Raw genomic sequence first — 9,988 nt, 5'->3', positions numbered from 1 at the left:
GAACACTGATAAATTGGAAACCAAATCAGAAAAGGGTCGATTTGTTGGATATCCAAAAGATAGTTTTGGATATTATTTTTATTTGCCTACATCACAAAAGGTTGTGGTAAGTAGAGATGCCACATTTCTTGAACAACAGTTTGTTCAAAAAGGAGGCAAAGGAAGGCAAATAGAGTTAGAATTGGAGAATTCTGATCAACCAACAGATCAAATGGATATAGATCCATCTAGTCAACCTACACCTATTAATGAAACATCTACAGCTGTTCCTCGTAGAACAACCAGGGTATCTCACCCACCAGTGAGATATAGTTTTTTTATAAAGAAGAACAAGAGTTTTTCACTCATGAAGAAGTTGATCATGGAGATGATCTACTTACCTATGAAGAAGCTATATCAGATTTAGACTCTTCCAAATGGATTGATGCTATGAAATTTGAGATTGATTTCATGTATAAGAATCAAATCAAGTTTGGGATCTTATTGACCCACCTGAAGGTATTGTACCTATCGGGAACAAATGGATTTTCAAGAAGAAAATTGGTTCTGATGGAAAGGTAGAGACCTATAAGGCAAGGCTAGTAGCGAAAGGGTTTCGCCAAAGGCAAGGAATCAACTATGAGGAGTCTTTCTCACCTGTTGCCATGCTTAAATCAATTAGGATTCTATTAGCAATAGTTGCATACTATGATTATGAGATTTGGCAGATGGATGTCAAAACAGCTTTTCTCAATGGATACATTGAAGAAAACATTTTCATGGAACAACCTAGGGGTTTTGAATCCCAAGATGGTTTCAAAGTGAGTAAGCTAAAGCGATCCATTTATGTGTTAAAACAAGCTTCGAGGAGTTGGAACATCTGTTTTGATGAAGCCATTAAGTCATTTAGTTTTATCAAAAATGAGGATGAGCCATGTGTATATAAGAAGGTTAGTGACAGTGCTATCACTTTCCTTGTCTGTGGATGACATTTTGTTGATGGGTAATGACACAGGTATGTTGACAACTGTAAAGGTGTGGTTGTCAAATACATTCTCCATGAAAGACTTAGGAGAGGCAACCTATATTGTTGGGATTCACATCTATAGAGATAGAGCAAAAAGAATAATTAGTTTATCCCAAAGTCTAGACTTGGAAAAGGTGTTAAAGAGGTTTAACATGCTTGATTCCAAGAGAGGATTGTTACCAGTGAGACATGGTATCCAACTTTCTAAAGAGATGTCTCCAAAGACACCTAAAGAAAGAGATAAAATGCCTAGGATTCCATATGCTTTGGCTATTGGAAGTTTGATGTATGCAATGTTGTGTACTAGGCTGGATATCGCATATGCTGTTAGTTTGACTAGCAGGTATCAATCCAATCCAGGTTTGGAGCACTGGATAGGTGTCAACAATATCCTTAAATACTTTGAGAAGAACTAAGGATTTATTCTTGATATATGGAGGTGGAGACTTGCAATTGGATAGTTATACTGATTCTGATTTTCAATCAGATATCAATGATAGAAAGTCTACCTCTGGATATATGTTCATTTATAATGGAGGTGCAATCAGTTGGAAGAGTTCCAAACAGAGTACGACTGCAAATTCCACTATCGAGGCTAAGTATATTGTTGCATCAGATGCTACAAAAGAAGATGTTTGGATATAAGAAACCTCAGTCTCACCAAAAATCCAAACACATAGAAAGGCGCTACCACATTATCAGATAAATAGTTGAGCAAGGCCATGTAGCCATGTAGAAAATAGCATTAGCTGAAAATCCGGCTGATCCATTCACTAAGCCTTTGTCACAAGCACAGTTAGACCGACATCTTGAGAAGATGGGCCCAAGGTATTATAATGAATGGCTCTAGTGCTAGTGGGAGATTGTTAGTAGTATGTCCTAGAGCATATCATTTATTATGTATCTTGTACATATTTTATTAATAAAAGGCATTTTCACTTTTCTGTTTACATAATATATTTATGTGTAATAGAAAAGGTCCATTGATATTTTGTTAGAAATTCTATTCTTAAGTTGTTAAGAATATGAATGACAGTATTTCTAGCACAAAGTATCATAAATTGGTTCACAATCGAGGATACTTCTTAATAAGGAAATGACTTATCCAGAAAGATTGTAATCATGTTTGTTCTCAAGTTATTTATATGAGATATAAATAAGATGGAATGGTGATTCTCATGCCATTTATTAAACATGATAGGCAGTTATACATGATAAGTAGGTCGAAACAGTGACACTTATGACAAGCACATGGAGTTTACTCTTGTCAATGCATTGTTATAAATCATATCAGTGCATATGATCTTTAAACCTGAGATAGCACAATTATTTTGTATATAAGTGGTTTGAGTTTGATACTGCTTTCATACTTGTACTGTGTATGGGTATATGGGCATGTGTTGGCTCCTACTAGTTATATATGGAGGTAGGTGTTGATCAAAATGGAATCTGTTTCTCTAAGTAAATAGGGATAAAATCCTATGTTCATTTAATTATTCTTGATGTTTCAAGTTCCTGGCCAGGACAGATAGATTTAATCAAAAAAGAGTTTCTGATGAAAAAAATCTTTTAATCAAGAACTGGAATTAAAAGAGAGCATAATATTCATAGCAAATGAGGTTTGACATAAACCATGACTCCAGCTTGAATTGGGATTTTGTAACAGAGAGATTCTAGTGCATGGTAATATATGATTATAGGTTCATTTAAGGTAAACCTTATTACTAATTGGGTGGCCATGGCATGCTATGCTAGGTGTTAACCATGGTCTATGAGGTGCATAAAATGATTTAAAGAAATCATTTATAGTAAGAAAGAGTTCTGATGATATTAAGAGTTGATATCATGTCTCATTGCCAATTAGTGATGAGCCTAGTAAGTCACACACATACACAAGTAATCACCAACTTAAATATGATTTAATTAATTAATTAAAGAGTTTAATTGATTAATTAATTGCAATTAGATTGCAAAGTCCCTAGCATGGCTTGAAACCAAATCTAGGTTATTGGATGTATAGTATAAGTTAAATTTATATTTAAAGTGTTTAAATATGAATTTAATTAATGAGAAATTAATTAATAGAGATTAATTAATTAATTTATATTTGATATAAATTGATTAGAAGAAGAAAAATAATTATTTTGGGTTGAGAACTCAAAATTAAGACATAGGGGTATTTTGGTCATTTCACAGGGTGACATGTGGCACCATGAGATGGTGACACATGGCACTACACATAAGCTTACCAAATATCTTTTAATCATGTAAGATGATTAAAATTAAGATTAAATATAGGTTTGACACTTGGCACAATGTGATTGGGTCAATTAAACATAGAGCCAATCAAAAGGTGACATGTGGCAAGGGTTTTAAGTGTTGACCTAGCTATATAAGTGTAAGGATGTAAGAACAAATTACACAAGCTGCTCATTCTCTTTGTGCTGCCACCCTTGGCTGCCATTCCCTTCTCTTCTTCTTCTTCTCTCATCAATTCAAAGAGATTAGCATACAATCTCTTGAATTAAAAATACTAGAAATTATTTCTAATGTCTTGTTTACATCTGTAATCTCTCAAAAGGCAAAACTTGATTTTCTAATTCATAGAGAAGGCTTTAGAAGCTGTTCAAGGGCTACCATTGGTGATCTTGGTGTGGACAAGCTAGAGGGACAACATCTGGTGTCCTAGATGCATCCCAAATGTGCCAAATACACTACAGTGCATCATGAGGTTAGTGCACTTGTTCTTGATCTAATCTAGGATTCTAATAATTAATTTGATTAATTCTAAAATCTTAAATAGCAAATGTAGATCCAAAAACATATTAAAAGTGTTTTAATATGCCTTTTATCATTGAACTCAAATAAATAAAAATGAATCTTGCATGATGCATGTGACCCTAGGTGAAAAATTTTTGAATTCAATGATATAAACTTATGTTTTTCATGCTTCCTCTCCTTCAATATGATGGCAAAGCAGATTTTAAGGAGGGGTTACTTCTAGACCACTTTGGAAAATGATTACATTGAGTACTTTTGGAGATGTCACAAATGCCAAATTTATACTAATCAGATAAATGTCCTACCTCATCAGCTCTACAATCTTATCTCACCATGGCCTTTTGCAATGTGGGGTATCGATGTGATCTGTCCGATTAATCCAAAAGCATCCAATGGGCACAGATCATTTTAGTGGCCATCGACCACTTTACTTAATGGGTTAAAGCTACTTTATATACTCACATCACTCAAAACACCTTTCTGAAATTCCTCAAGAATAATGATATCCGCCAGTATGGTATTCCTGGAGAGATTGTCACTAATACTGCCAAGAATCTAAATGCTCTGAAGATTCAAAAGTTGTGTGATCAGTACAAGATGCAGCATCTCAATTCATCGCAATATCAACTCCAGATGAATGGAGCTGTAGAAGTTGCCAATAAAAATCTCAAGCGGATAATCAGAAAAATGACAGTCACTTACAAAGATTGGCATGATATGCTTCCCTTTACCCTTCATGCTTATCGAACTACAGTATGAACATTGACCGGGGCAACTCCATATTCGCTAGTCTACAGGATGGAAGCTGTTTTGCCAATAGAGGTGGAGATTCCTTCTTTAAGGGTTTTAAAAGAGGCAGAACTAGATGAGACATAATGGGTTCAGTCAAGGTTAGATTAACTGAATTTGATAGATGAGAAAAGACTGATAGCAGTATGCCACGGACAGTTATACCAAAGAAGAAAGGCCAGAGCATTCGATAAGAATGTACACCCGTGCGAATTCCAATCAAGAAATCTAGTTTTAAAGAAGATCCTCCCGAATCAAAGCGATTCCTAGGGCAAGTGGTCACCAACTTACGAAGGGCCTTATGTGGTTAAAAAAGCATTTTCTGGCGGTGCGCTCATCTTAACTCACATGGATGGAGAAGAATTACCAAGGCCGGTGAATATAGATGCTGTAAAAAGATATTATGCATAAAAAAAAATGTTGGAGTGAAAACCCAAAAGGGCGCTCCTAGCAAAATGAGGGAAGGAGGCGAAAACCCGCAAGGGCGCTTTCTATAAAATGAGCGAAGGGTGAAAATTCGAAAGGATGCCCCGAAAAAGAGAGTCAAGAAAAAAAAAAGAGTTAGGAGTGAAAACCCGAAAGGGCACTTCTAGTCGAAGACGGTGAAGAAATAGGGATGATACCGAGATCAAGGGACAGTAAAATACACAGTATGCTTTTCAGAAGGTCACTTGAAATGATGGCAATTGAGGGACTTCAAAGTTAACTGAGGACTTTTGTGAGATTTATTTCTGTACTTTTAGCCATAAAATTGTACCTTGGTTCCTTTTAATGATTATCTTCTTACACCATGAATAAATTTGTGCATATCTCGTCTGCCTTGGTTTATGCGCTATTAATTTATTGAAAGCTTTCTTATAATATGAGAATTTAAACATATGTAACTTCATATACTTTATTTTGAGATTTATAGGAGGGTAAACAATCATCAGGCAACTGATGCATCTAAGAAGCAAACACCTGCAAGGACGTTTCCTGCAAAGCCAGCAAAGGGTCAAAAAAAAAAGGTAAGAGTGAAAACCCAAAAGGGCGCCCCCAATAAAATGAGGGAAAGGAGGCAAAAACCCGTAAGGGAACTTTCTGCAAAATGAGCGAAGGGTGAAAATCCAAAAAGACGCCACGGAAAAGAAAGAAAAAAAAAAAAAAAAACTAGGAGTGAAAACCCAAAAGGGCACTTCTAGTCAAGAACGGTAAAAAGTAAGGAAAGAGCCAAAAGGGTGTTGAAAAAAATCATGGGCCGAGCCTCGAAACTCGTTCTAGCCTTTTTCATCAATCGTTTATCTTTGGGATCTTATTAAGTAAACTTTGTCTAGAATTAACACCCTGTATCATATTTGCTTTGCGAGCATTTAAGGTATGTACAAAAAGCTTATTTACAACAATTGGTTAAGTTAGATCCAAGTTGATTTTAATTTTTAGCACTTTAATTTCCTGTTGTCAACATCTGGATTCAAGATCCAAGTTAATTTTAATTTTTAGCACTTTAATTCCTGTTATCAAACTCTGAATTTAAGATCCAAGTTGATTTTAATTTTCAGCATTTAATTTCCTGTTACCAACCTTTGGGTTCAAGATCCAAGTTGATTTTAATTTTCAGCACTATAATTTCCTGTTTCAACCTCTGGATTCAAGATCCAAGTTGATTTTAATTTTTAGCACTTTAATTCTTGTTATCAACCTCTGGATTCAAGATCCAGGTTGATTTTAATTTTTAGCATTTAATTTTTTGTTATCAACCTCTGGGTTCAAGATCCATTTTGATATTAATTTCTTGTTATCAACCTCTAGATTTAAGATCCAAGTTGATTTTAATTTTCAGCATTTAATTTCCCGTTATCAACCTCTGGATTCAAGATCCAAGTTGATTTTAATTTTCAGCATTTAATTTCCTATTATCAACCTCAAGGTTCAAGATCCATGTTGATTTTAATTTCCTGCTATCAACCTCTGGATTCAAGATCCAAATTGGTTTTAATTTTCAGCATTTAATTTCCTGTTATCAACCTTTGGGTTCAAGATCCATGTTGATTTTAATTTCCTGTTATCAACCTCTGGATTCAAGATCCAAGTTGATTTCAATTTTCAGCATTTAATTTCTTATTATCAACCTCTGGATTCAAGATCCAAGTTGATTTTAATTTTCAGCATTTAATTTCTTGTTATCAACCTCTGGATTCAAATATCCAAGTTTATTTTAATTTTTAGCACTTTAATTTCCTGTTATCAACTTGGATAACCTCTGGATTCAAGATCCAAGTTGATTTCAATTTTCAGCATTTTCTAACCTTTAGATCCTAGTATCCCAGCCGCCCAAAATATGGTTCTAAAGCTTTACATGATTCCTACACAAAGAGAATTTCATTCTTTTTAATAGAAATTATGTAAAGAGGGGCAACTGTAGACACCATATTTTGGTTGACCCTCAAATGCATAACTTAATATACAATTTTCTTTTAAAGTTGTAATGAAATTGAAATTTCAAATGTTTTCTTGAATGGATTTTCTATCTTAATGTTATATGTTCTCAACTAATCACCCAATCATAGGCCGCCTTTCTGAACTTAGCAATGGTTTGTCTTTGGAATAACTCGATCTCACGTTCAAGTTAGGTTGTTTTTTGATCTCTTCGTCTTTATTCGATGTGTTTGGATTGATATTGGATCTTTGGACCATTCAATCTTACATGCTATTGTTTTCCGATCTGACTGTGTTCAAATAGCTCAAAATTCCAAATCTGCGTATAGTTTTGTGATTAGGTATCTCGCTCAAATTGTTCGAACATCTCTTAAAAAAGCTAAGGTTTTATTCGATCTCTAAATAATGATTTCGACCCTAATAAGCTCAAGTCATTTTCAAATCTTTACAATTCTACGAAATCACTCTTTGAATGTTTCAAGGTTTCAGTCGATATTCGATCACAGCACCGTTCGATCTTATGTTCACGTGTAATTGTTTTTTGATCTCTTAAAGTGGCCTGGTGTTTTATGATTAATAATAGTCTTAGGTTTAATGTTCAACTTTATTCAATTGATTAAGTGCTCATGCGATTTGATTTGGATGTTTTCTTATCTCATCAAGAAAATTGAGCATGAAAAGGCTTAATTCATTTCAAAATAGAAAATATACATGTCATTCGGCAGGAGGATCTCCCCTAACCTACTCTTTAAGTACATTTTCAGTTTCATCATTCCCTCTCTCTCTCTCTCTCTCAGGCTCCTCCTCGCTATCTTCTTCAGCTCTCGAGATAAGGTCCTTTATCTAGGAGAAGTCTTCTTCAAGATAGAGCTTCACAAGCTTAGCCAGAAGATCGCCATGAGCATTCATATAAGCACCAGCCTCTCTGGCCAGGGCTTCCTCTTCTTTCGCCTTGATCTCTTTAGTAAGGCGAATGACATTGGCATATCAACAGGCCCGAGCGTCTTCAAGTTCCCACTCCAGTTCAGTAATCCTTTCTTCGTAAGACTTTGTTCGATCTTCTATCTGAGCGATGTGATCCTGGGCAGTAGAAAGTTGGGCCTTGGCGGTAGCTGCGTCCTAGACCACCTTCAAAATATCTTATCTCAATAAATAGGCCTTTTCCCTGATCAGATGCTGGTTTGCAAGCGTCTCCAAACCCAAGCTCATAGACTGAGCTAGGAGATTGTCAATGCTATCCTAGGCCAATCTATTCCGATCTTTTTGAAAATAGATGGTGGCTCCCAAGACCTTGGCTAGATCAGGATTACCCCGAACTAAATGGTTCCTTTCTAGAGAATGGATAAGGACCTGAGCACCTCGAAAGAGTGTTCTTATGACTGGTCAGGAAGGCCCCCCTTCTGCACTTGAAGAGATCGGCGGAGGTGGAGGTTCAGCTTATCGAGGTGGAGAAGGAACAGTCTCTACCTCCTAAGCTAGCTACTCTGGAGGTCAAAACAGAGAGCTCAATACTTCTGCTAAGTCCTGCCTTGACATCTGAGCAGCAGCAGCAGTAACTTTCATTTCTCGCACTTTCTGGGCGAGCTTCCTTTTTCACTTGCGGCTCTTCTTTGCACTCTCACCTCCCGCCATACCTGCATAGAGAACAAGTTAGTAAGATCACCAAAGTTAGGAGACTGAAGATCTAGATTGTATTGATCCAGGGGCCGAGGTCAGAGAGCTATAGCTCATAGTCCTCACAAGCGATCACTTGCATCAACCACCATTTTAGTTCGACCATAACCACATCCAAACATGAGTACTTGTGAATGGCCGTCTGATCCTTCAACTCCTTTACCATGGCATCCTCATCCTTATTTAGGGTGATCTTATTTGGAACTGAAGGAACCAAATACTGCCAACTATGTGGAATGCCCTCAAAGCCATTTGCGTCCTTGCTCCTCAATATGAAAAAATGATTCTTCCAGTTCTTCAACGAGGAAGGGAGATCGGTGAAAAACCCACAATTTGACTTGGCTTGGAAAAACCAAAACTCATCGTCTTTCCGCCGAGTTAGCCTATGCAACTCGATAAAAACCTTCACATAGGCTCGAGCTTTTAGCTCGGCAGAAACCTCTGAAGCCACCAGAGTCCGCCAGGAGTTCGAATGCACCTGGGCTATAAAGACATGATGGAACTTCAGAATGGCTCTATAGAATTTGTTCAGGGGAAATCGAAGCCCGGCTTTTAATTGTTCTTCATATACCATGATCAGGTTGGTTTCTTCAAAGAAATGATCGGCTCGAAGATGCTATGACATTTGATAAGTTCAAAAGAGTCAGTTGGAAGGTTGTACTCTTGGCTAATAGACTAGAATCAGTCTCCTTGAGGACCGATGACAACTCATCCATGAGTAAATTCTCTTTCTGTGAAGACGATGCTTGTTTTAACTTGGTTGCTTGTCCATAGACCGAGACCATGGTTGTAGAAGGTTCAGATCGCTCACTCAGTCTGGCCACTTCACCTTCGTCCAATGTCCATGAGATGTGGACAAAAGAAGGACTGGCAGCTCTCTAACCATCGGTACCGCTCATTTTTTAAGATAAAAATAAAATTGATCGGAAAAAGATTAAAGCTCTTACCGAAGTGTAAAACGATGCCAGAAAACTTTAGAAGGTAGGAAAAAATGTAGTAGTTGCTCAGAGAATCTCAAAATGGCGTAAGTAGGCAAATGGCCAACACTCCTCCCTATTTATACCTGCCCGAGCATTACATACTCACGCAGCCCCAAGAAACGCATCGGTTAACAGGATTGGGCTATTTTGATGACTCATCAAAGGTAAATTCCAGAAACATGGTAGGGAGATTGGATATTTAAAGAGCGGTTAGGAGAGATCGGTCCTTGAGTGTGAATTATGAAGATCAGATTGGACACAGTCATAAGAGATCGAAAAATAATGCAATAATAAAATAAAATAAACAATCAATTTTGAATAAATAAAACTTCATATCATTTCC

Source organism: Hevea brasiliensis, chromosome 5 (assembly GCF_030052815.1).
Source record: "Hevea brasiliensis isolate MT/VB/25A 57/8 chromosome 5, ASM3005281v1, whole genome shotgun sequence".
NCBI classification, from domain to species: Eukaryota; Viridiplantae; Streptophyta; class Magnoliopsida; order Malpighiales; family Euphorbiaceae; genus Hevea; species Hevea brasiliensis.
This window is presented reverse-complemented; position numbering follows the sequence as displayed.